At 42.1% G+C, this 23,242-nt stretch overlaps 1 protein-coding gene across 4 annotated transcripts in view; it reads right to left on the reverse strand.

The window, feature by feature from the left end:
- The window catches only part of mgat3b (beta-1,4-mannosyl-glycoprotein 4-beta-N-acetylglucosaminyltransferase b), a 92,371-nt gene extending 71,652 nt beyond the window's left edge, over positions 1 to 20,719 (reverse strand). For 2 of the 4 annotated variants that reach the window (XM_031288992.2, XM_031288990.2), the window contains exon 1: positions 10,721 to 11,577. The gene's annotated coding sequence lies outside the window, so the exon portion shown is untranslated. Of the gene's footprint in view, positions 1 to 10,720; positions 11,578 to 20,463 lie in introns of those variants that run through there. The other 2 variants (XM_031288993.2, XM_031288991.2) reach the window with 2 other exon arrangements.
- Between the last annotated feature and the right edge of the window lie 2,523 nt (positions 20,720 to 23,242).

Genomic DNA, 23,242 nt, shown 5'->3' on the forward strand with positions numbered 1-23,242 from the left:
AGCTACAAGCTGTTCCTTTTTTGTACTGTAACAACACAGCTGCAGATAACAAATCAACTCAATTATGATACTGGATACTGTGAGGCAATATCTGATCTGTTATCACTGGAACGTACGATCTGGTAATTCCTATGACGTCTGTATATTTATTCGTACATTCTGGGTAGTAGGGGTTAAAATAAAGTCACAGTGCAATACTGTTGAAACATTGGTAAACTGTATGTCAAGTGACCATTTCAGCCCATTGTCAACTGAGATGTATCGACGTCTTTTGACCTAAAAATCTGCAAAACTGTACTTAACGGACGCACAAAACATCAACTTTCCTTTCTTGAACGTTTCATCCTGCATTACACAAAACTCAAACCATCTGGTTCCCCGCACAGACTAAACACACAAAGAAATATCTACATATTCATCTTTGACCCAGGCATGGCTTGTGCTTCATTTCCATCTGGCACATGACACCCTACTACAAGTTGTGAGGCAGTGGTACATTCCGGCACTGTAGCTTCAATAAATACACATGCTGGGTCGAGCACACGTCAGGTCCACTTTCACTTCCTGCTAGGTGGGTCTCCTGAGGTCTCCACGGCAGGATATGACTGTAAGGTGACACTGACGTGACCAAAGAGGGGGATGGAAGAAAAAAAAAAGAGAGAGCGGGTGAGAGGGAAAGCAGGGCCTGCAGAGAAAGAGACGTCGTCAAGGACAGACAGCTTCTATTTTGGCCTGGTGGTAAACTCGGCTTGGCTGTCTGACAAGAGTACAACACAGTGGCAGCGTGTGTGTGTGTGTGTGTGTGTGTGTGTGTGTGTGTGTGTGTGGAGGAGGGGGGTTGAGGTCATGGAGGGAAAAACTGCCTTATTTAGAAAAGGGGAGCACCCTTCAAACAGCAAGAGGGGAGGGAGGTAGAGGAGAGAGAGAACGAGTAAAGGAAGAAAAAGCTTGTGATGCTGGTCTTTCGACAGGTGCTCCTGTCCTTGACAAACAGCAGCAGTATGTGGAGTGCTCTCTTCATCCTCCCCAACATAAAGCCCAGCCACACTCAGTTTGACCTGCCAGAACAAAGATCCATACTCCATCATCACAACTGCGGCCCATTCAAGACCCTGCCCGAGAGACAGAGTGTTTGCATATGTGTGTGAGAGACTATGGAGGGATTATTAAGTGGGACTAACATCATTGTAAATCTGTGCTTTATGTAGATTACAATAGGGCCAATATCTCACAGTATCCAACCGATGGGTGCTGTTGCAACATTAGGTGTTTTCGAAACCGTTCCCTATCACAGAAACAGTGCACTACAGTATATAGTGCGTTTGTCATTTTGTGCAGTAGTGGTGTTCGAATTCTCAGCAGTTCAATTCATTCATTATATATGGACCACAATGCACAGCTAATTTGAGCGTACATACGATGTACCCTTTTACACCCGTATACCACAATGCAACGCGGCCGTGTTGTCCCGGAGGAGGAGGAGAAGACGAAGCAACTGAAAATTGGAGCAGGCTTTCGTTTATAAATGTAAGTCGTTTAAGTATAAGCATTTTCCGCGTTTGACACGTTAGTGACCTAGCTTTTGAACGTTTTTTAAAAACTGTTTTAGGACGTATTATACGTATGTTTGTTTCTTTACTTCCGTCTCACAAATATCCGGCGTATCTACTGACGCAATGATCTTTAAAAAATGTTCAGTGTAGTGTCCGAAATCTCGTTTGGTCATTCCCTATATAGTTCACTATTTAATAAACACTCTATAGGGAATAGTGAGTGAGTGAATGAGGGAATGAGAGATTGCGTATGTGTGTGAGAGACTGCAGAGGGGTTATTGAATGGGACTAACGTCATTGTAAGTCTGTTCTTTATGTAGACTACAATAGGGCCAATATCTCACAGTATACGACCGATGACAGCTGTTGCAACATTGTTTTTCTCAAACATATTAACCAAAGTCTGTCATTTCTGTGTTGGTCAGCAGACATGATGAGGTCTGAGGGTACCTGTAGGATTTTATGAGAGCCTTGTTAAACAGTTTTTGTCTGAAATGGCTCTGATCGTAATCTTTAAAGGCCGGCACTACAGGCAATGTCACAGTTAAAACAGAAGATGGTAAATGCTGCTGTAAAAGCACGAGCAAATAAAGAGTAAAAAGCATGCACTGTCAAAACCACTTTCAGTGACTACAGTGAACAACTAACAGACACAAATGGCAGACAAATTCAACGCATAAATTGCTCGATGGTGTTTCCAGGCAACGCTGCGACCGTTGACTTCAAGGCACCTAACCCTAACCTTAACCATAACCATTGCCTAATCGACTTCAAGGCAGCGCTGCGCCGGTTGACTTCAAGGCACCTAACCCTAACCTTAACCCTAACCCTGACCATAACCATTGCTTAATCCTAGAGACGGTGAGGGCTTAAAACACTGATAAACACATAGATGACTTCTTAATAACCAAAGCCTCATTAAATCTCCTTAGCTTAACATAAGAAGTTATATTATTATTATGATGACTGACACATGCAAGTTAAGACTGTATGAAACTACATTTAAATATTTAGCGTGAATTTTTATCTTGGCCTTATATGAAATAGTAGGTTGGCATGTGAGAGACATGCAGTGAGATGCGGCTGAAAGCTTGTGAAACAAAATAGTAAATGGTCCCTGATTTAAGATGGGTTGGTCAAACTTTTTTTAAGTAGCTTACAAAATAATAGAAATAATCTTCCAATATTGAATGTTCTTCACATGATGATGAAAAACTATAATCTCCACTGATCTGATAAGAATAATAGAAAAACTGACCTCAGGGTCCACTTACTGAAGGGAGATAGATGTGTGCGAAAGCTCGGGGGAAAAAAGCTAAAAACTGGTCTTCTCTAAGTATTCTAAGAAATGATTCTGAGAAAACAAATCTAGCTTTTTATTTGCATTTTATGGTTAATTTAGACAGTAATTCATCTTAACATATCATTCAAATAGACAACAACCTATAAATATCAATACACTACGCAGCTTTAATTAGCGCTGCAAAGGCTCACTGTGTCATCACGCATCTCTTTCATCAGAAATTAATTCCTACTAACTAAAACTGGAACTGTCAAGACACACTTCTGACACTTGCATCTTTGTATTAAATTCCTTGCTTAAAGGCACACCTTCCATAGAAACGTGTTCTATGCTTGTGCAACCCAAACACCAGCTCCACAGTCTGCAGTAACTTGTGAGCTTTCAGAGTCAAAGTAGAATACCAAAGTGCTACCTTTCATGTTCTGATCTCTGGGATGATATCCGCTTACTGTGGCACTCCATGGGTGCAACATGACAAGCCGTGGAAGTATGGTGGGCGCTACGGAAACCAAAACTTAGTCACTTGTGTTGAATTTGGAACAGATGACCAGATTGTAAACCAGATTTTCCAAACTATTCCAATAAAAAAAACGATTCCACTGGAATAATAATTTTTTTAAACGATTCCAAGTGGGAACCTGTTCTCAATGCCCAATCCTAGTTTGCAGAGGTGTAGTCTCGCTTTACCAGACCTTCCTCCAAAGCGCTGTGGAGGAGGGTATGGCTACTCCACATAGCATTCGGGGATGGGAGGAAAACGTGCTCTAGTTTATTGGCATTTCTTTAAACCAATCACAATTGTCTTGGGCGGAGAGAAGCAGCGGTGCCAAGAGGCAGAGTGGCAATCGGGAGAGTCGGGACTTTTCCCAGTGGGCCGGGAGTGTTTCGAGGCCGCGAGGGCCGGTCTGATAATAGTTATACATTGCAAGCAACACTGCGGATCCCGGCCACGTGGCCAGGCAGCGCTGCCCGCTGGTCAAACTGTGCAGCCTCGGCTCAACCCTTACGGCGGGCCGCAGCAGCCTCTTATTTCAATACAAACACAGGCTAATCAGAAAGCACTAACAGTCACAACCATGTCTAGGATTTTCAGAAATATAGGGGGATCAGTGAGCGACCCCTCCCCAAATGGCATAGCCCTGGTCGGCCTATGACGTAAAGCCATCGACACCTATTTTTTTCTTTGTCACGTTTGGAGGTCTACGTTAACAGACAGTGTGTGAGTCTGATGATGGAAAGCCAAAAAAGAAAAGGGAAAGGTGGCACTGAGATGGTCAGACTCAAAAGGAAAAAAGGTATGGTGTTGCTGTGCTGTGTGTTGTTCATTCATTCACCCTCACATTTACCCTCTGAGCAAGCCGACCTCCAAATCCAACATGGCTGCTCCATGCATCGACAGTAGTGAAAGCTGTAGTAATATACAGCTCATTAGCACTTATGTCTTATTTGTGCACCATTAAATCAGTCTTAAACATAGTACTGTCCAACTTCTATCCATGGACATGTTGTTGGGCTGTTTGTATGCACAAAAAACAGCCTAATGCGTTGTTACCAACTGGTATTGCTAACAATGGCTAACCTGGGTAAAGCTAAACCCTCAGTGAAACACGACTTTTTTTAATGGAATGCTATCAACTCGGTTGTGACGTCATTCCCAGTTCCGGCTTCCAGAGTCCAGAGGTAAAATGGAGCACACTATTACACCACATCAGAAAGTGTGTAGAAAGAGATGTCAAAAAAAGGAAAGCAACGTATGCCTGTGTGTCTGATTCTCTCTCCAGGAATAGTGTGAGCACAGCCAGGAGCCTAGCAGTGTGTGAGTGTGTGTGTGTGTGTGTGGGTGTGAGTGTGTGAGTGTGTGACTTTGTGTGGGTCTACAGATGCCAGATCAGAGGTGGAACACAGCTTAATTCCCCCAGCAACAGCAGCAGGATGTGCACGGCTGTATGTAACCTGTTTGTGGGGTTAGCATGGCGCTGTTTGGACATCCTGGAGCCGGGGACGACCCTGTGTGAACCACAGAGATTACACACACACACACACACACACACACACACACACACACAGTGATAATGATGCACACAGAAATTGGTTCTACTGTATGATCCAGATCAACAGGGTAAAAAACAACAGGCGATGAGGTGCCAGAAGAAGAAATCTAAAGAGAAAACACTCATGTTGCTGTGCATTTCTTTTTTCTCTCCTTTCACTCTCTGCTGAGCTATGTCTTGGAATTACTTCCGCGCTCACCAGGGTGTTTGTCTCTGTGTCTCAGCGCTGAAAACATCCCTTTGTCCCACTGACTTCCAATGGAATAAAGAGTGTATTAATGCCAAAGACCTCACCGGGCAGGAAGTAACACTAGCTGCTGGGACAAACACGGTCTCCCGCATCATTCAGCTTCACTCAATCTTTGCTATAATTTCTCCACCCAGCACTTTTAGTTTTTTACTGTGGAGACACAGGTAATGTAGAATTAATGTACAGTAACATCAATCCTTCACATTCACTTGATTATTCTGCTGCTGCTCAAAAGCTACAGCTTAAACAAGTGAATTGAACGGTGATCCATTTGTGTTCATCTACAGCTGCTGCTTGACACTTTCTATCTTCAACTTCAGGAGGCTCAAACGAGCGATATGCAAAATGTGCATCCTGAGAGCAGACTAGTTTCAAAAGTTGAACTGCTAGGCCCAAAGGTTTCCTCCTTCACTAAAAAGGCCAGTGTCTGTGCGCTAGAGGTTTCAAGATCACACTTGTTCAGCAGATGAATGTAAAAACAGCTTTTTGGTGTCAAACTCAGATGTTTGCATATTGCTTATTTTCCCCTCTGCCCTAATATCCAAAAAACCAAGCTTTGTAAACATAACTCACCTTAATTTCCTAAAGAAATTTACTTTGGCTATGCAAAACTGTCGTTGCTGCTTTTTGCTGTCTTTCACTGGTGCAGCATATCAGATGTCCGCATCCATCTGCTTATAACAACAAGCCTGGTTTCGTGGTCATTTCCTGCAGACTTAACATTCTCACTTCTTCCAGAATGCAATATGTTTGACTTGGAAAAAGACTGAGGCCGTTATTTGGATTTTAAACAGCGCTGTTTTCACCTAAATAAACCAAAGGACTACATTTTCAGGTCCCTGAATTAACAGTTTGACATTATTGATCTGATTGCAGCCTCTGAGTTTGAAATCAATGTGCTACGATTACAAAAAGTTTGACTGTTGGGCCGCAGCTAACGTCGGATTTCCTGGAAATAAACTAAGACTAAGTCTTTCAGAAGGGAAAGCCTGCCAAACAGGATGCTGTGGAAGAGGAAGAGGCTGCGGATCTCTACGTACCCAGATCACCTCTGGCAATGTTAACAGACAGCCTCTCTGTGTGCCAGCCAAGCCATTTGTTTCGGCCTTGCAACTTGAGTTGCAAGCGGTGAAAAGAGGGAGCAACATAATGAAAGTGCTGTGTGAGAGGAAACGAGGAAGAAATAATTTCCCTATTTCTGGTCTACATATCCCTGCCTCTGCTGAATTATTTTTTCCCCCCGGTGGGGACAAAATGTAACAAAATGTAAAGCGCTGTAACATGAACAGCCTAAAGTGTGAAAGAACGATAAAATCCGGCAGTTGCTGGTTGTATTTAGCCGCTACAGAGCTCCGGGATGCCGGCTACCAGCGGCAGTTGTTTAGCAGCCAATAGGTGACTGCGAGCTGGGTACAGGCACCGCCAGATAACGGCCCTTTCAGGGGCCATGGTGGTGGAGTTTAGCCAGAAAAAGTGAGCGTCATTCAGCGACGATAGTTAAGTTTAGGCACCAAAACAACTAGTTAAGTTTAGGAAAAAGATCGTGGTTTGGATTAAGACATTCCCGAGGAACAAACGAGCGTTTCCTTGGTGAAAGTATTTTGTTTTCGCCGCAAAGTGAACTCCGCTACTCCGGCTTGAAAGCGCTGTGTTTTCCATTGAATATTGAAGTGCATATTTAAGTGTTTGGCATGTCTGGCACTATATTCATGGTAATGCAAAGGGGATTTAATTATTGTATGTTTAGTTTTTTTGTGCATGATCACAAAACAACAACAACAACCCCAACCCCCACCATGCCAATAAATTAGTGTGAGAGAGAGAGAGAGAGAGAGAGAGAGAGAGAGAGAGAGGGGGTGGGGGAGAAATCACAGGAGAGTGTTCTTAATCAAATCTGACAAAAGAAGTGAGCTTCAGCTGTGGGGCTCAGGTGGATCTCTGGAGTCCACACACTCTTTCAGACACATGACTGGATAACATCCCTCCAGCCCACTCGTCTCTCTCTGTGCTCTCTATTTTCACTCTTCAGCCCTTCTATACAGCCATCGTCTTTACATTTCACTCCTTTTATCCCCCCATTCTGAGCGGCTACCCCTCAACTCTGATGCACAAAACATACATATTCAGGTATGGCAACTGTGTTCAGTCCCCAGCTGTGGCATTTAAACCCCAAAGACAGTGGTGGAATGTAACTAAGTACATTTACTCAACTACTGTACTTAAGTACAAATTTGAGGTACTTGTACGTAACTTGAATCTTTTCATTACTAGTTACAAATTAAGATTTTTTGCACACAAAACACATGTAGTTTATAAAATACAATGTTTTATTATACCCAACAATATAACGGCCTACAAGTTCAGCTGAAATGATTAGATGATTAAACACTTAGTTGATTGACAGGACTGTTTGGATCGTTTCCAGTTTCTAAAATGTGAGGATTTTTCTGCATTGAGTACTTTTACTTTTAATGCTTTAAATACATTTTCCTGATGATACTTACATACTTTTTGTGTATTTTTACACTGTAAAATGTTTACAGTGTGGTATTAGTACTTTGACTTAAGTAAAGGATCTGAATACTCCTTCCACCACTGCCCAAACTGCCCTCCTCTTTCTGCAACCCCACACCCTTCCTACACACACACACACACGCACGCACACACACAAACACACACACACACACACACAAGCTCACTGCCCTGTCTCTCAGCATCAGCATCACTGTGAACTGAAAAGGCCAGCATCCCCATGAGATGTGGTCTTTGTTGATGTTGTTGTTTTGAAACGTGGGGATCTGGGATGTTGGTTGGGGCATCATCGACCATTTGAAGCCATTATGAGATAACCACAGAGAACCGGAGCAGTTGTGGTAGTTGCAGGCCGCTGCTTCTGCTCATGCTGCTACAAACAGTGAGGTACTGTATAGACTTTCTGCTTTCCCCCAGGTCAAATTATTTCCTTCTCTGCTTTCTTTACAGCCTGGCAGGTACAGATCCTGGTCCAAATTTCTGTCCAAACTAGCAAAATCATGCTGCCATTCATTACATTACATTACATGTCATTTAGCTGACGCTTTTATCCAAAGCGACTTACAATTACTACATACAACACAGCCCTTATGAGAGCCTTCCAGGCAGCTCATAACATCCCGGAGGACATAGCCAGTCTACGTAGCCCCCGATGCTAACGTTAGCACAAGTTTGGCTAACCTGCTAACCATAGTCAACAAACTGCAGCGCGATCACCCGGATGGGATACATATTGTAGCAGGGGACTTTAACAACGTCCTTAAAGTCGGTACTCCCCAGCTTTTTCCAGCATGTAGATTGTGCTACTAGAGGGAAGAACACAGTTCAGTGTTCAGTCAGATTACATCCACCTACTCCTGATCCCAGCATACATCCCGGTCAGAAGGACTATCAAAACCTGGCCTGACACTGCCCTATCCCAGCTCCAGGACTGCTTCCAATAAGGACATGGTTGTGTGCTGTATATGTTACAGAACAGAGCCCTTTGTTTATTATTATGATTTAATCATGCTTGTATGAATTTACAATGACTGGTCACAATTTACATTACAGCAGAGGTGTACAACTGAATGTTTACTCAGAGTTCAATGTTCCTACACTAGTTCAATTAGTATTTTGTATGTCTTTGAATTGTTTTTACTTGAATACTTACATTTTAAAGAAAATAAATAAGAACTTAAGTAAAATTAAGTAACTCAAAGACTTTTAAAAACACATTTTTAAAGGATATCATCTAATTATCGCCCACCCCTACTCTGGAGCAATTATGGGTTATGGGAAGTGTCTTGCTCAGGGACACATTGGTTGATGTATCACAGTGGGAATTGAACCCAGATCTCCCACACCAAAGGCATGTGTCATACCCACTGCGCCATCACCATCAACAAAACAGTTCTTAGATTCAACTCAATCTCAATTCAAGTGCAGAGTGGCGTGTCTTCTATAGAACAAAGACATGAACTGATCTGCCTCAGATTGGCAAATAATTACATCGACCCCACATGCATCTTTAAAGACCTGGATTTATCCTGGTGGGAACACACTCAGCATGCTCATCAGCGTTGCCCTGTTTCACACATTCACAGCTGGGAGCAGCCAGCTACAGCTACAGTCTGCTACTGTTGCACCACTGAGCCACTCTAATGGAGTTATTGTTGATTAATTGCCTTGCTCAAGGGCAAAATGTCAAGGGAAGGAGGTTCACAGGTTTACACTCCACAACCAGATTTTTTTTCCAGTGTTTCTCCACAGTCATAATCTCACCCGCTTCCCCATAACCTCCACCAAGCTATATACCCCTTCATTCATTTGCTTCATTCATTCATGCTGCATTCATTTGCTAAATTTGCACTTAACTGCCTATCAGGGATTAGCTTAACCCAAGCCCTCATATACTCAAACCCATCTGGGACCCTGGATCAATACCTGACCCCTAACCAGCAACCAGGGCGCCGGGCCCGCTCTCGTGGGAGATTGCAAATGGATTCAGCAGGCAATGGTGTCAGGTTTTGGTTTGACTAGATAGGTGATGAAAATGGTGTGGGTCAGCGAGGCTTGCATACACAAGACAGCCACCCGGGGCAGGGTGATTCAGATGTGGTGAGGTGACATGTAGCGGGGCTTTCCAGTAAGCTGTACGATGTAGCAGTGATAAGGCTAATTGCTGCCATCGGTTCAGGTGTTTGGGGGTGGGGGGGTTATGGGGATGTGCGATGGTGTGAAAATGAAGAACTGGCCTGGAAAACATGGCTAAATTAGAGGACACTTAAAGTACCTATGGATTCAGTCAAACCCTAAATCCTGGCAGCGTTAGAGCAACATCAATCCACTGAGCTACTAAGAACTCTCAATGATTTGAAGACAAAATAGTTTTGAAGGTTATAAGCTTGTTATAAGTCACCAGGTCTTGGACTCATTATGAGACGTTACTACATACGAGAAAGACCCAAACTAAAAGTTCTGTGGTTATTTTGCATCCCTTTGTAGTTGTTTCTTTTCTCTGTCTTAGTTGTCATTTTGTGTCTGGTTGCAGTCATTTTGCTTCTTTCTTTATGGTCGTTTTGTGTCTCTTTCAGTGACATTTCTCCCCCTGATCCCCCTGGGCCTGTGCCCATTAGGCCCGTTCAGTAATCCTAGTATACTATTTCTGTTATTAAAATGAAATCGCACATTTCCAGGACCCCTGATAACATCACAGAATAGAATCATATGAGATGGCATGCTGCAAAAGTAAGCAGAAGTAGCAAAAGGCCATCTGTTTTCACCCATCTACTTTCCAATGTTGTTAGAGGCAACTTCATCAACCTCACACACACACACACACACACACACACACACACACACACACACACACATACACCCCCTCCTCTACATTGCAGTCTTAGACTGTACATACAATGGCAGGGCTCTTCACGTCACAAGCCTTCCTGCTCCCCTCCACCCCCTCCCTGCCTAACATGCATATCCCGGAATTAAAAAACAACAACAAAAAAACACACACACGCACACACAGCAGAGCATCTCCTCTTACCCATCTGTGCCTGTGTCGGATGTCTTTCAGAGGTTCATGGTGGATGAGAGCCCTGCTGATCTGAGTCTGTCTGGTAGCTTTGCTGCAGAAGCCGCTATGCCATCGCACTGATGATGCTGGAGTCTCCGTGATAACCGGGGGCCGGGGTCTCTCTCTCTCTCTCTCTCTCTCTCTCTCTCTCTATCTCTCTCTTTCGGTGTGCTTCAGCCGGGTTACTCGACAGTCATCTACCCCTCCATACCCCCCCCACCACCTCCGGTTTTATCCACCGAATTGGTAGTGCCGATGACCGTCCCGAGCAGGACCTACAGTGGATCCCGTCGGTCGTATCGTATGGCACAGCCTCCTCACTTGCCTCGGGTTTTTTTTTTTTTTTTTTTTTTAATTCTACGATAGACCGAGCAGAGGTTTGTCCAGAAAAAAAAGATTAAAATCAAGAAGAAAAAAAATCCGGGCTGCTTTGAGTGCGCGAAGGGATGAGTCAAACGGCGCAGAAAAGGGATGGAGATATGAGGAGGGACACGGGGGTCGGCGGTGGAGAGGGTGATCGCCGCTTTCTGCCCGTCCTAGCCTACTCGCCGTTTTCTGTCGTGTTTACGATCCGCTGTCGCCTCCTCCCTCTGTCTGTTTCTATCTCCCTCGCCGTGATGCGTCTCCCTCTCTTACGTCCTCCGCGCTGCGCTCTGCGCCCGGTGTGACGCCTTTTCCGCTCATAAGAAAATAAGACCCCCCTCCCTGCTGCTGCCCTATTCTCGTTTACTTCTTCATCAGCTTCCCTCTCTCCCTTTCGATCAGACATGCAAGGAGGAGGAGGAGGTGGTGGATATACGAGTGTGTTTTTTGGGGGCAAGTGAAGGCAGTGGAAGGAGGAGCCCCCGCGAGATGAGAGCTCCTCCCCGTTATGCTGTTTATCAGCGGAGGACGGTGGGGGGGGGGGACGCGCGCTTATCATGTAGAAGGGAGATATAAAGGAGGAAATGTGACAGGGAGGGAGGGGAGGGGGTAGTGAACTTGTGCAGCGGCTTGTGCAGAGAAGACTGTTATTGTTACTAACCTGCTGCTTCGCTTGCGTCCTGTCACTGCGTATCCTAAATTTATCCAACCCCATGCAAGTTCTGCAAAACTGATCAGCATGACTAAAAGTCTTTGTCCGATCCAGAGCCCCCGTGAGGTTGTAATGTACATTACATAGTATTATAATAAAATTGCATGGATAACATATGAAGAGATAATATGAGACAAAAGTGCTGTCTGGAGACAGAGCTACCACTTCGTGTGGGTCAAATCATGTGAAGTGTGGATGCACCCATGTTGTAACTTAAAGAAATAATAAGACATTTTGGGAAATCTACATATTGTATTCACTTCCTTACTGTTATATGAGAACATAAATCTCAAGTGGTGGATGACATATTGATATCCTTTACTTAAGAAAAAATACTCAACTACTACATACATACTTAAACTGTTACAAGTAAAAGTCCTGCATTAAAAAAAGTATCATCAGGAAAATGTACTAAAAGTAATCAATGCAGAAAAATCCTCACATTTTAGGAAGTGTAAATGATCAAAACGGTTCTGTCAATCAACTAAGTGTTTAATCGTCTAATCATTTCAGCTGTACTTGTAGGCCTGTGTATTGGGTAGTTCAAATTATAATAAAACATCATATTTTATAAACTACGTGTGTTTTTTGTGCAAAAATCTTAATTTGTAAAGTAAAGCTGTCTGAAATGTAGCAGAGTAGAAGTAGAAAGTGTCATAAGAAAAGACTCAAGTAAAGTACAAGTACCTTCAATTTGTACTTAACTACTGTACTTGAGTACATGTACTTAGTCACATTCCACCATTATCAATCTCTAATATGTTTGTTCATACGGAGCAAGAGCTATAAAAGCCAGTTAGCTTAGCTTAATTAGCTTAGTCAATGAACACGTTAAATCTGTTTATTAATGTACAATAAACAGGGGCTGAACCCCAAATTGTCAGTTTTTAAACGTTTTTGTGAGGACTAAACAAATGAGATGTGGTAATTAGTGAGCTAGGGGCTATAGGTTGAATTTCCCCACCTGTTTTCCCCTGTTTCCAGTCATTATGCTAAGCTAACTGGCTTATGTGTGTTCCACACACAATTTAGCACATTTTGTTCGTTGAGAACTGCAACAAAGTGAACAAGCTCTCTCCTAAAACTTCCAACTGCTCCTTTAAATCAAAAAGGGTTCATACTGCATTCATATCACATTTCACATGGGATTATATGGCAGAGGTTCACACGTTTACATCTTGTGATTCATGTTACAGCACAACTCGATAGTTGTATAACTGCACATTAGGTCCCGTTCAATATAACACTATTTTCTGGATAAACCTAGATAAGGCTTTATGACAATTTGAAGAAACTGGAACATAGTGCATAATACTATAAAAAAAAAAAAAACAGGATACTGTGGCAACCGTATCCAAATTTCTAACCATTCTATGCCATTTGTGCAGGTCCTTTCTAAACCAGAGTGACATAGTAGTCAGTGAAACAAAACAAAAAAATATAATTAACAATGCAATACTGGTCTATGGAAAATGGTGAAATGAAAAGAAAAGTTTGAGTGGTAATGTGGAAAATACAATGTTTTGTTGCGCTCATCTTCATACAGAGTCCAGGTCGAAACAGAATTGGTTTTATCCTCAATTGTTTGGTTAACTGGGTGGTCGTAGCTCAGTCCGTAGGGAGTTGGGTTGAAAGCTGGAGGGTCGCTGGGTCAAGTCCCCATACGGATCAAAGTACGGAGTGTGGATTGGTAGCTGGAGAGATGCCAGTTTATCTCCAGGGCACTGCCAAGGTACATTTGATGCAAGTTCACCTACAGCGACAATGTTAAAATAACATTTGAAAGCAGAGTGCTGTTAGGGATGTGTGATGTTTATCTTCTGGGCGGCATCAATGTCCACACAAATGCTTGGACTCTCCCTTTTTGGTTTTCAATGAAAACATGTTTTTGTAGGAAGTAAATGGCATTTTAACATGGCATGACTGTGTTAACTCAACTGTTCTGTCAGAGGTGGAAGTATTTCAATATTTAAAGCTATAGTGCGTAGTGACAATGACAACAAAACTGTCGGCGCGTCCACATAATACAAGTCTTACGTGATCGCGCCCCCACCCCTCCTCCACGCAGTTGCTAGTAGCCAAGGAGGACACAGAGGATTACAAAAACATGACGGACTCTTCAGAAGAGGTAATTATTTTCACTCGAGCTTCTGCGCGGAAACCGGACGACACAATCTTCTGAACATAGTCATACTGAGAAATACAGAGAGAGTTGTGTGGAGGCTCGATGGTGTTTTAAGCCCCCAACATCGACTTCAAGGCAGCGCTGCGACCGTCGAATTCAAGGCACCTAACCCTAACCATTGCCTAATCCAAGTGCCTTCCAGGGAGCGCTGCCTGGAAGACGACGTTGGGGGCTTAAAACACCAAACACCTGTGTGGAGCTAAACCGTCTCCCCTTCCCCACAACAAAGCTGCAGTTATGTCACCCCCCAAAATAAAACACATAGTGACTACTGTAGTCACTATGTGTTTTATTTTGTCCCATTCCCCACAACAAAGCACAAAGCTAGCTAGTGGCTACAGTTACGTCTCCCCCAGAACAAAAGCACATAGAAGGGCTGGAATGGTACAAAACATCGACAAAATAACGTCTCCCATTCCCCATAACAAAGCACAAAGCTAGCTAGTGGGTACAGTTACATCTCCCTCCAAAATAAAACACATCGTGACTAGAGTTGTCGCTCCCCCACAGAACAAAGCACATAGCAGGGCTGGACTGGTACAAAACATACACATAGATTTTTACTGGGTTCGTATTACACTATAATACAAGTCCATGTAAGGTACGCGAGTCCAGCTCAGCTAGCTACTGTGTTGGTTAGTCCGGTTAACGTTAAATACAACATAACGTTGTTTGCAGCTAATCCATACATACCATAAGATGATCCATCAGCATTCGTAGGCGTCGTAGACGTAGACCTCTTCTTCTCGCTTGATTTCTTCGATTTGTTGCAGACAATCGCAAAAAAAACACTAAAACCCATGCAATCGACATACACACACTTGCAGACGGCATCTTGGAAGTTTGTGATCAACACTTGTCGCCTCTGGTGATGTAGCAGCCAGCTAGCGACGATGCTTGATGACGTAACCGTAACCAAGTGGCGTCCCATTTCATAGGGGTATGTTTTCACCTCTACCCCTTACCCCTCGTTTTTCGAGGGCCAAGGGCTAAGGGGTAGGGGTAAGATAGAGAAATGAGACGCAGCCTTAATTAGCTTTGTAGCAACTCATTTGGCAATGGCTTGAATGTAACAGACGTTCATTAATATCAAAAAGTTATGTACTGAAGCTTTAAGTATGATCACCACAGTAAAAGTCCTGCATGAAGAAAAGCATGGCATCAGTGCTTTATTGTTTAACTTGTCTAACAACTTTTTAACCTGGTATGCCCTATGCCCTAACCCTTACCAGTCAAGTTGTGACAACAACTACTGAAGAAGCACTTTTGTTTATTTATGCAGGGCAAATGATTGCCATCGCATTTCAATATATGTGGTACTTTATGAACGGAGAGTTTTAACTAGGGCAAGGTTTGGCAATTTTTGTACTTTACTTAAAGTTCTTGTACAGAAGGTGGGCTTCTTTTATTACATAAAAAGGGTCTTCCTATAAAAAAAGTATGTTCAAAGTAATAAAAAAAAGTCAAATCATTTTGACATTGGTATTGAAACTCACAACACACAACTCACATCATGGCACAATTTTCAAAACCTTTCATATGCTAAACAGACTTAAAGCTTTAGTGCGTAATATTTTTTATATAAATGAACGCCGGTTACATTCAAGCCATTGCCAAATGAGTTGATGCAAAGCTAATTAAGCTTATCAGCTCCACAAAACTCTCTCTGTATTTCTCAGTATGGCTTTGCTTAGAAATTGTTGTCGTCCGGCGAAGTTTCACGCGCAGAAACTAGGATGAAGATAATTACCTCTTCTGAAGAGTCCATCATGTTATTTTAATCCTCTGTGTCCTCCTTGGCTACTAGCAACTGCATGGAGGAGGGGTGAGGGCGCATGTGCGATTATGGAAGACTTGTCATGTGGATGCAAAAACAGTGGTGTTGTCATTACTTAGAATTCATCATGGGGGGGACAGAAACTACGCACTATAGCTTTATTTACAACAGTAAAGTTTAATGTGGAGTAAAAGTCTCAAAATGTACTCAAGAAACGAGCTATTACGTCGAGACTGTGATCAAGGACAGTACATGAGTACTCCCACTTGTGATCACATGAAGTAGTATCATACTATAGTTTATGAACACACGGTCTGTTCAAGCACCAAAAAAACACAGCACATTTACTCAGCCATTGCATGAATATGTTCGGTTTTAGCTTACAGCCTTGTCTGTGAGTCATTTTAGGAGCCCTTAGAGACGCAGATGCACAGGTCTGGGAAGTCTTCCAGCCTTGGACAGTTTGTGTTGACAAACTTGTGTTTGCTAATGGTTTCCAGTGTAATGGTTGTTATAATGTGTGCAATATTGTTGCTGTAATACTGTAAATACTGCTCATTTGTTTCACAATGTGGCTCGTGTGAGGCTCGGTTACGCTGAATAAGCAGTCTACAAATAAACCTGACCTTTTTCATATTTACCAACTCTTATCGTCTTTCAGTGGAATTCTACTATAGGTGATGATTCATAAGGGGTTTGGCCTATTGGCTTTTTGTGGAACACAATACTGTTTTAATTAATATCTGACTAAATAGGCTCTAAAACATTACACGACTGAGATTTAGCGGCACGTTTTGCTCTCATTTCTCATGACTAACTGATTCAGGCTTAGTATCAGGTTACAGTTGGGTCACTTCTTGTCAGACTCAGGCCTGGAGGAAGCTGTTCACTCATGTGAACCAGAACTCAGGTGCTCATTATTTGGCAGCAGTGATACAGTTCAGACTTCTAGCCTATGACCTACTTACCTTTAAACGAGAGTTTGTGTTCATGCAGTAAGTCTGTGAAGTTAGTTATACAGTAAGTAAAGCTGGATGTTAAGGCCTCCAGTAAATGTAAATATATATGGACTATATTTATATACATATAAATACTACTACGACGAGTACAGGAACCAGTCACACACATTCATACACTGGTGCCAAAGCTGCCATACAAGGTGCCACCTGCTCATCTGATAAACATTCACACACCGATGGCGCTGCATCAGGAGAAATTCAGGGTTCAGGACATTTCGACATGGGACTGCAGGGAAAGGGATCGAACCACCGACCTTCCACTTGGTAGACGACCACACTACTACCTCAGCCACAACCTCCCCGGTAGTACGACATCCCTCATACGTATCAGCGTGACTGCTGTGAGATCTTCAACCTCACAGCAGTCATTTGTTCTCCGTCTGAGCAGTCAGCCACCATCACAGACCCACATATCAGGCTGCTGATACCTTTTTTTTTTTTTTTTTTTTTATAAAATATTGAGATTTTTTTAGCAACCTTTAGCAAGATTTTACAATTTAAAACATACAGAGTGAGTATTTTACAGATGCTTTGATGGCTTTACTTAAATGTGGCCACTTTTAGACCACAAGGAGTTAGGTATCATTATTGGTCTATATAATACCTTACTTTGGGGAAAACAAACAGGTTTGACCCTTTTATTTAACAAAATATATCAAGACAACAACTGGCTGCAGTTACAAAGATAACACATTAATCCTGCTTCATAAGACAGGCAGAGCCTATATCACCTACAATGTGCACTAATTCACTTATGTTCCTTTGTGTAAATTCTTTCACTGCCGTGAACAAGCTTTGCTAGGTAAACCAAAGACAGGGAGTTTACTCTTAATCACCATGCAGGGTTTAACTACAGCAGCATCATTTGCATGACTGAAGTCATTAAATGATAAGTAAACTTTATCATCCCAAATAGGGAATCCTGGTGGTCAAGGAGCAGATACTGTAGACAAAACAGTCAGCATAAAAACAGATGTACATACAAATATCCCCCCAACATATATATATATATATATATATATATATATATATATATATATATATATATATATATATATATATACACAGGTTTTTGGCACTATCTTTGTGGGGACCCATCATTGACATAATGCATTCCCTAGCCCCTTACCCTAACCTTAACCATCACAACTAAATGCCTAACCTTAACCCTTACCCTCACCCTAACCATAACCTAATTCTACCCTAACCCTAATCCTAAAACCAAGTCTTACCCCTCAAACAGCCCTTTAAACTTGTGGGGTCCAGCATTTTGGCCCCACAAAGCTGTCGGGACCCCACAAGTATACTGGACTCCCGGTTTTTGGACCCCACGAATATAGTTAAGCACGCACGCACACACACACACACACACACACACACACACACACACACACACACACCTCCAAATACAGAATGTAAAATATTCAGCAACATAAGAGACCTCCAAATACAGAATGTAAAATATTCAGCAAAATAGCCTTCTCAGATTACGCTGGAGATATGAATGTTATAGAGGACTTTGATCTGAGTCCAGAAAAACTGAACGGTTACCGTTGGCTACAGATTTCACCTCCATTGAGCTTCCCTCAGATAAAATTCAAAGAGGGACAAGACAGAAATCTGGAGTTGGAGACAGACCATCTAGACAAGGCTCAAGGCAAGGTTTGTCTGTCTCCAACTCCAGGAGAGGTGTGTGTGTGTGTGTGTATGTGTGTGTGTGTCGAGAAAGGGCACGTTATACGCTTTAGTTCTCTGAGACAAAAGGCAAAGAAAGCCAAAACGTCGTGTATCTGTTTAAACAAAATGTTAGCTTTAAAAATGTACTAATCATTCATTAATGATTAACCACTTGGTATGATGCATCACTTTATCTCCAGGTATGCATAATGCTTCCCTTATGGTAGTCAATGCTTAACTAATCATTCATTAATGATTAACCACTTGGTATGATGCATAATACAGTAACTAATCATTAGTGCTGAATCATAGTTAATCAGAAAGTACTCATTAACTAACCAGTTGCTCCTCATTCGTTCCTCGTTCATTAATACAGTAACTACAAGTCTGTTTACCAGTAGTCTCGCTTTGCCAGACCCTCCTCCAAAGCGCGCTGAAGGAGGGTCTGGCTACTCCACATAGCACTCGGGGATGGGAAGAGAACGTGCTCTGGCATTTATTTAAACCATTCAGAATCGTCATGGGTGGTGCTAAACTCTGCCCAGAGCCCATGCAAAATAGTCATTCGAGATAAAACTCAGATTGGACAGATAGTCTAGCTAGCTGTCTCAATTTACCCTGCAGATAACAATAGTCCTTATTAATCCACCGGAGTTTAAAATTCCAACACAAAGAAAGCGGAAGGAAACGGAAAATACATGCATCTGGCGGAATTTCCTGCAGCATGGGAGCAATCCCGGAAGTGGAACGCGAAGGATATAGACTAGTTTACCAGTAACTAATCCTAAATCATTGAATCATTGAGTCGTTCCTCATTTTTCCCTCATTCATTCCTCAGTAACTACCTACGTTTTTGTGTACCTTATTAGCAACCCAAAGCCTAACACTTTGGGTTTTGTATAAATTTTTAAATCTTCTTCTTCATGAGGTGGATTTTTTGCACTTTTGGACAGAGCAGGGCTAGCTGTTTCCCCATTTCCAGTGTAATGCCACAACAAGTTTCAAGACATTTTCGAATTAATCTTCTGATTTATCACATGGTTTCCATGAACAGCTAGCCTGGGTAAACCCTGACGGACTTCTGGCAAATTTGAGATTTGCTCTGCAAGTCAGTCTGGCGAAGAGCCTATTCAAACCCATTTCCAATGTCCCCAAAATCGAGGCACCAATCACAACCGCTGAGGCGGGCTTTACACCAATCACAACCGTTGAGGCGGGCTTTACGCGCCGACGGTAGCGTAGCATCGGCGAGCAGCTTTTTGTTTACATCATAGACTGTATATGTCTATGGTTTACATTCAACATGACAGCTACCGAAGCGCAGCGTCAACCGGATCATTGGTCTGATTGGTTTAAGGACTATCCAATGCGCCCAGAGGCATTTCAGCGGCGTCCGTTGGTGACGCCCCTTTGGAAATGAACTGTCAATGAACCTTTCCCAGACCCACTCTCAGTTACAACTGAGAGTGGGTCTGGTGTCAACCAGGCTAATGAACAGCAGACTTTGTGGTGTATTTTAAACTCAGACATTTGCTAATATGCATTCATAACTTCCTGTGTCTGATCGTGCAAGATATAACTGTACAATATCTAGAGTACTCGGAAGGAACTAAAGTTGGGAGTGAACAGATGTATGGACAAAAAGAAATAACTGACTTCTATGACTTTTAGACACGTTTATGTGCCTTTAAAAACAAGTCCCAAATCTCATAACAGTTGCCAACACAGAAGCTGCATATAAAAAAAAAACTTCAGCAGGAGTGTTTACTCTCAGCGACAAAGTGTCAGACAGAATTACACTCACAGCAAGAATTTACAGACACTTGATGGAATACAGATCACAAGGATTTCGCCTTCATTACCAGAATAGTGGCAGACATGCTGTCACGCCTGCATCTGTTTACACACAGACAGCTCTCCTCCTCACCCACACAGAAATTTCAGTTAGTGAGTATAAATGATAAAGTCTTGTGCATTTACCTCTCAAAAGTTCCTCTACTTGTTTTACTCTCTGTAGTCCAACATGGAGCGACACAGCCACAGTCAACAGCCTGGCTCCAGGTAAACCTGTTGTGTCATGCACTCCAGTTTCCAGATGACACTACGGTGCTCTGCCATCAAAGGTGAGAAGAATCAGGTGAGTGTGGGCAGAGCAAGCACACTCTGATGACAAAGTACAGCAGATATGACGCCTCAGTGGTTGTACATAAAACCCTAAACACACCCACAGAGTGGCAAACCAATCCTGATAGCTGGTAACTTTTAAACCGATCTTCCTTCTTCCTTTTTTCATGCATCTTTCTTGTTTCATTTATATACTGTATATCTTCTGACCCTGCAGAAACATGATCAGAAATGCAGTTGGTGTCTTGCACAACATTTAATATTGCTTGTCATCATGTTGAAATAAGCCTGCAAGCATCAGGTTACAGTATGGCTGTTGAGTCAGCCATGTGGGCGCCATGTTGCCAAAATCCAATTGTGTCAGAACTTAAAGACACATGTTGCTACTTAAAGATACTCTGTGACAGATCTGGAAATCTATAGCTCCACATTGCCATCTGATGGACTGACTGAAACAAACAAGCACAACAAGTCACAGTGGCAGCAATTTTGGGCTCAATGCGTAAGTTGCTTTGTCAGAGAAGAAGAAACAAAGAGGAATTATGTTCAAAACAATAAGTCTATTAGAATAAAGATTGTGTCCAAAGGCACAGCAACCTCATAATTTAATCTAAATTTATTTGGTTTTTCCTTGTCTCATTTGGTCAGATGAGGCAAATTAATTTAATCTAAATTTAAGTCTTCTAATTTACAGTAGTGGAAAGTGACAACATACATCAACATACAACAAGTACAGCAATATGCAGTACAACAAAAATATGGTGTTTTTTGAAAATTAAACCATGTAAACCTATTCTGATATAACCTCTAAATACAATTATGAACCTGAAAATGAACATAATAGATAGAGACATAATAATAGAGCACTTTAATAAGTATTATTACACAAACAAGTTAATCAAGCTCACACTGGTGTCCATCTTGATGTGTGCACGTTCTCAAAGAAGGAAAAGATTATGAAGCACAAACACAACATTCTTATGATTACTTGTAGTTGGAAAAATAATGTTCCTAACTTCAATCCTGTTTTGTGAAAAAGTACGAGCACCAGTTTACAACTTCAGGATACAGTTTATTAGGATTTACAGTCTATCGTGAGCTTTGTTGTGTATGTTCACACAGGTAAGGGTGTTGGGGCCCATCTTGTTTTTTGTTACATCCATCTTATCCTTTATCAACACTATGTACCACAAATCTACAAACACCCACTCAAACTCACAACTCGGCAACCAATTTGAGGTTGCATATGAGCTAGTTGTTGTAGTAGTAGTCTATTTATGAGGGTATTTCACTACTGTTAGAAGTGCTGGTAGGTAGATTTTTCTTTTAAACTTTGGACATTGGTCATGCAAGCGGTTTTGTCCTGCATCTGGCCTTCATGCTAAGCTAAGCTAACCGTATCCTTGCTCTGTGATTAGAGTGGTATTGATCTTTTCACCTTACGTTGCTTTGGACAAAAGCATCTGCCAAATGAATACATGTAAATGTAACTCCTGGCCCTCAATTTAGTCCCCGCTTTCTTTCTAACGTCATCTGTGTCATGTCTCGTCCCTGTGTCAAGTTTCTGTGTTTAATTTGTTTCATGTTTTCTGTTAATTTCCATTTCCTGTTTTGTTTTGTAGTCTCTCTGTTCCCCCCATGTGTTGTCTGGTTTTATTTCTCATCTTATATTTTTCCCGCCTGTGTGATTACCTGTCCCCGTCCTAATGTGTTGCACCTGTGTACTTTCCCGCCTGTGTGATTACGTGTTGGGGAGTAACGGAATACATGTACCGGCGTTACTTATTCAGAATACAAATTATGAGTAACTGTATTCCGTTACAGTTAAAATTTAAATAGTTGGTATTGTTGAAATCAATGGATTACATGATGATACTTCTCTGTTTCACGAGTTTATTCTCTCTCTAAATAAATTAAGGCAACTCCATGAATTTCCCAGAAGCCCCAATATGAAAACGAAAAAATTAGCTATTTGCGTGATCACTGATAGAGAGATGGAGCCGGAACCGGCACAACAGAGCCAGGGCAGGAATGCGTTTCTATCTTGGAAATTCAAACAGCATTTCACATTAAAGAAAGAACAGGGAGAACGAAATATAACTGTGCAGTGCAACCTCTGCTTGCCAGCAACCAACCCCCTTTCAGCGTCCAAATTACTCCACCTCCAACCTGAAGAAGCATCTTAAAGTAAATTATTTTTTTTAATTAGCCAAGGGTAGTCGTCTGCTGTAGTTTTACTGGTCACCTTGCTATTTTATAGTTGACGTGCGACTTTACATTCTCCTACGTGCTGATTTACTAGCCCCAGAGCCATTGAAAGACTGACTAGCCCCGTTTGACATGCTAGCTAACATTAGCTAAAATTAGCTCGTGGTAGCTTTTTTTTTCCGCATTTATTTATTTTTAAAACAGGGACAATGTACAATATACATTAACCTTAGACAGGAGAGATGCATTTTACCAGGTTGTAGCACTTGTGCTAATTTCCACCTGTAGTCCCTGGGCAGGCTGATGTCAACAAATAAATTTAATAACACATTTATCCCAAAACCAACATTAACATGATCATACCCTTCATTCATTCATCAACATTCATTTACAGATATGCTCCCACATACACATCAGTTACTATACA

Source organism: Sander lucioperca, chromosome 4, assembly GCF_008315115.2.
Source record: "Sander lucioperca isolate FBNREF2018 chromosome 4, SLUC_FBN_1.2, whole genome shotgun sequence".
In the NCBI taxonomy this organism is placed as follows: Eukaryota; Metazoa; Chordata; class Actinopteri; order Perciformes; family Percidae; genus Sander; species Sander lucioperca.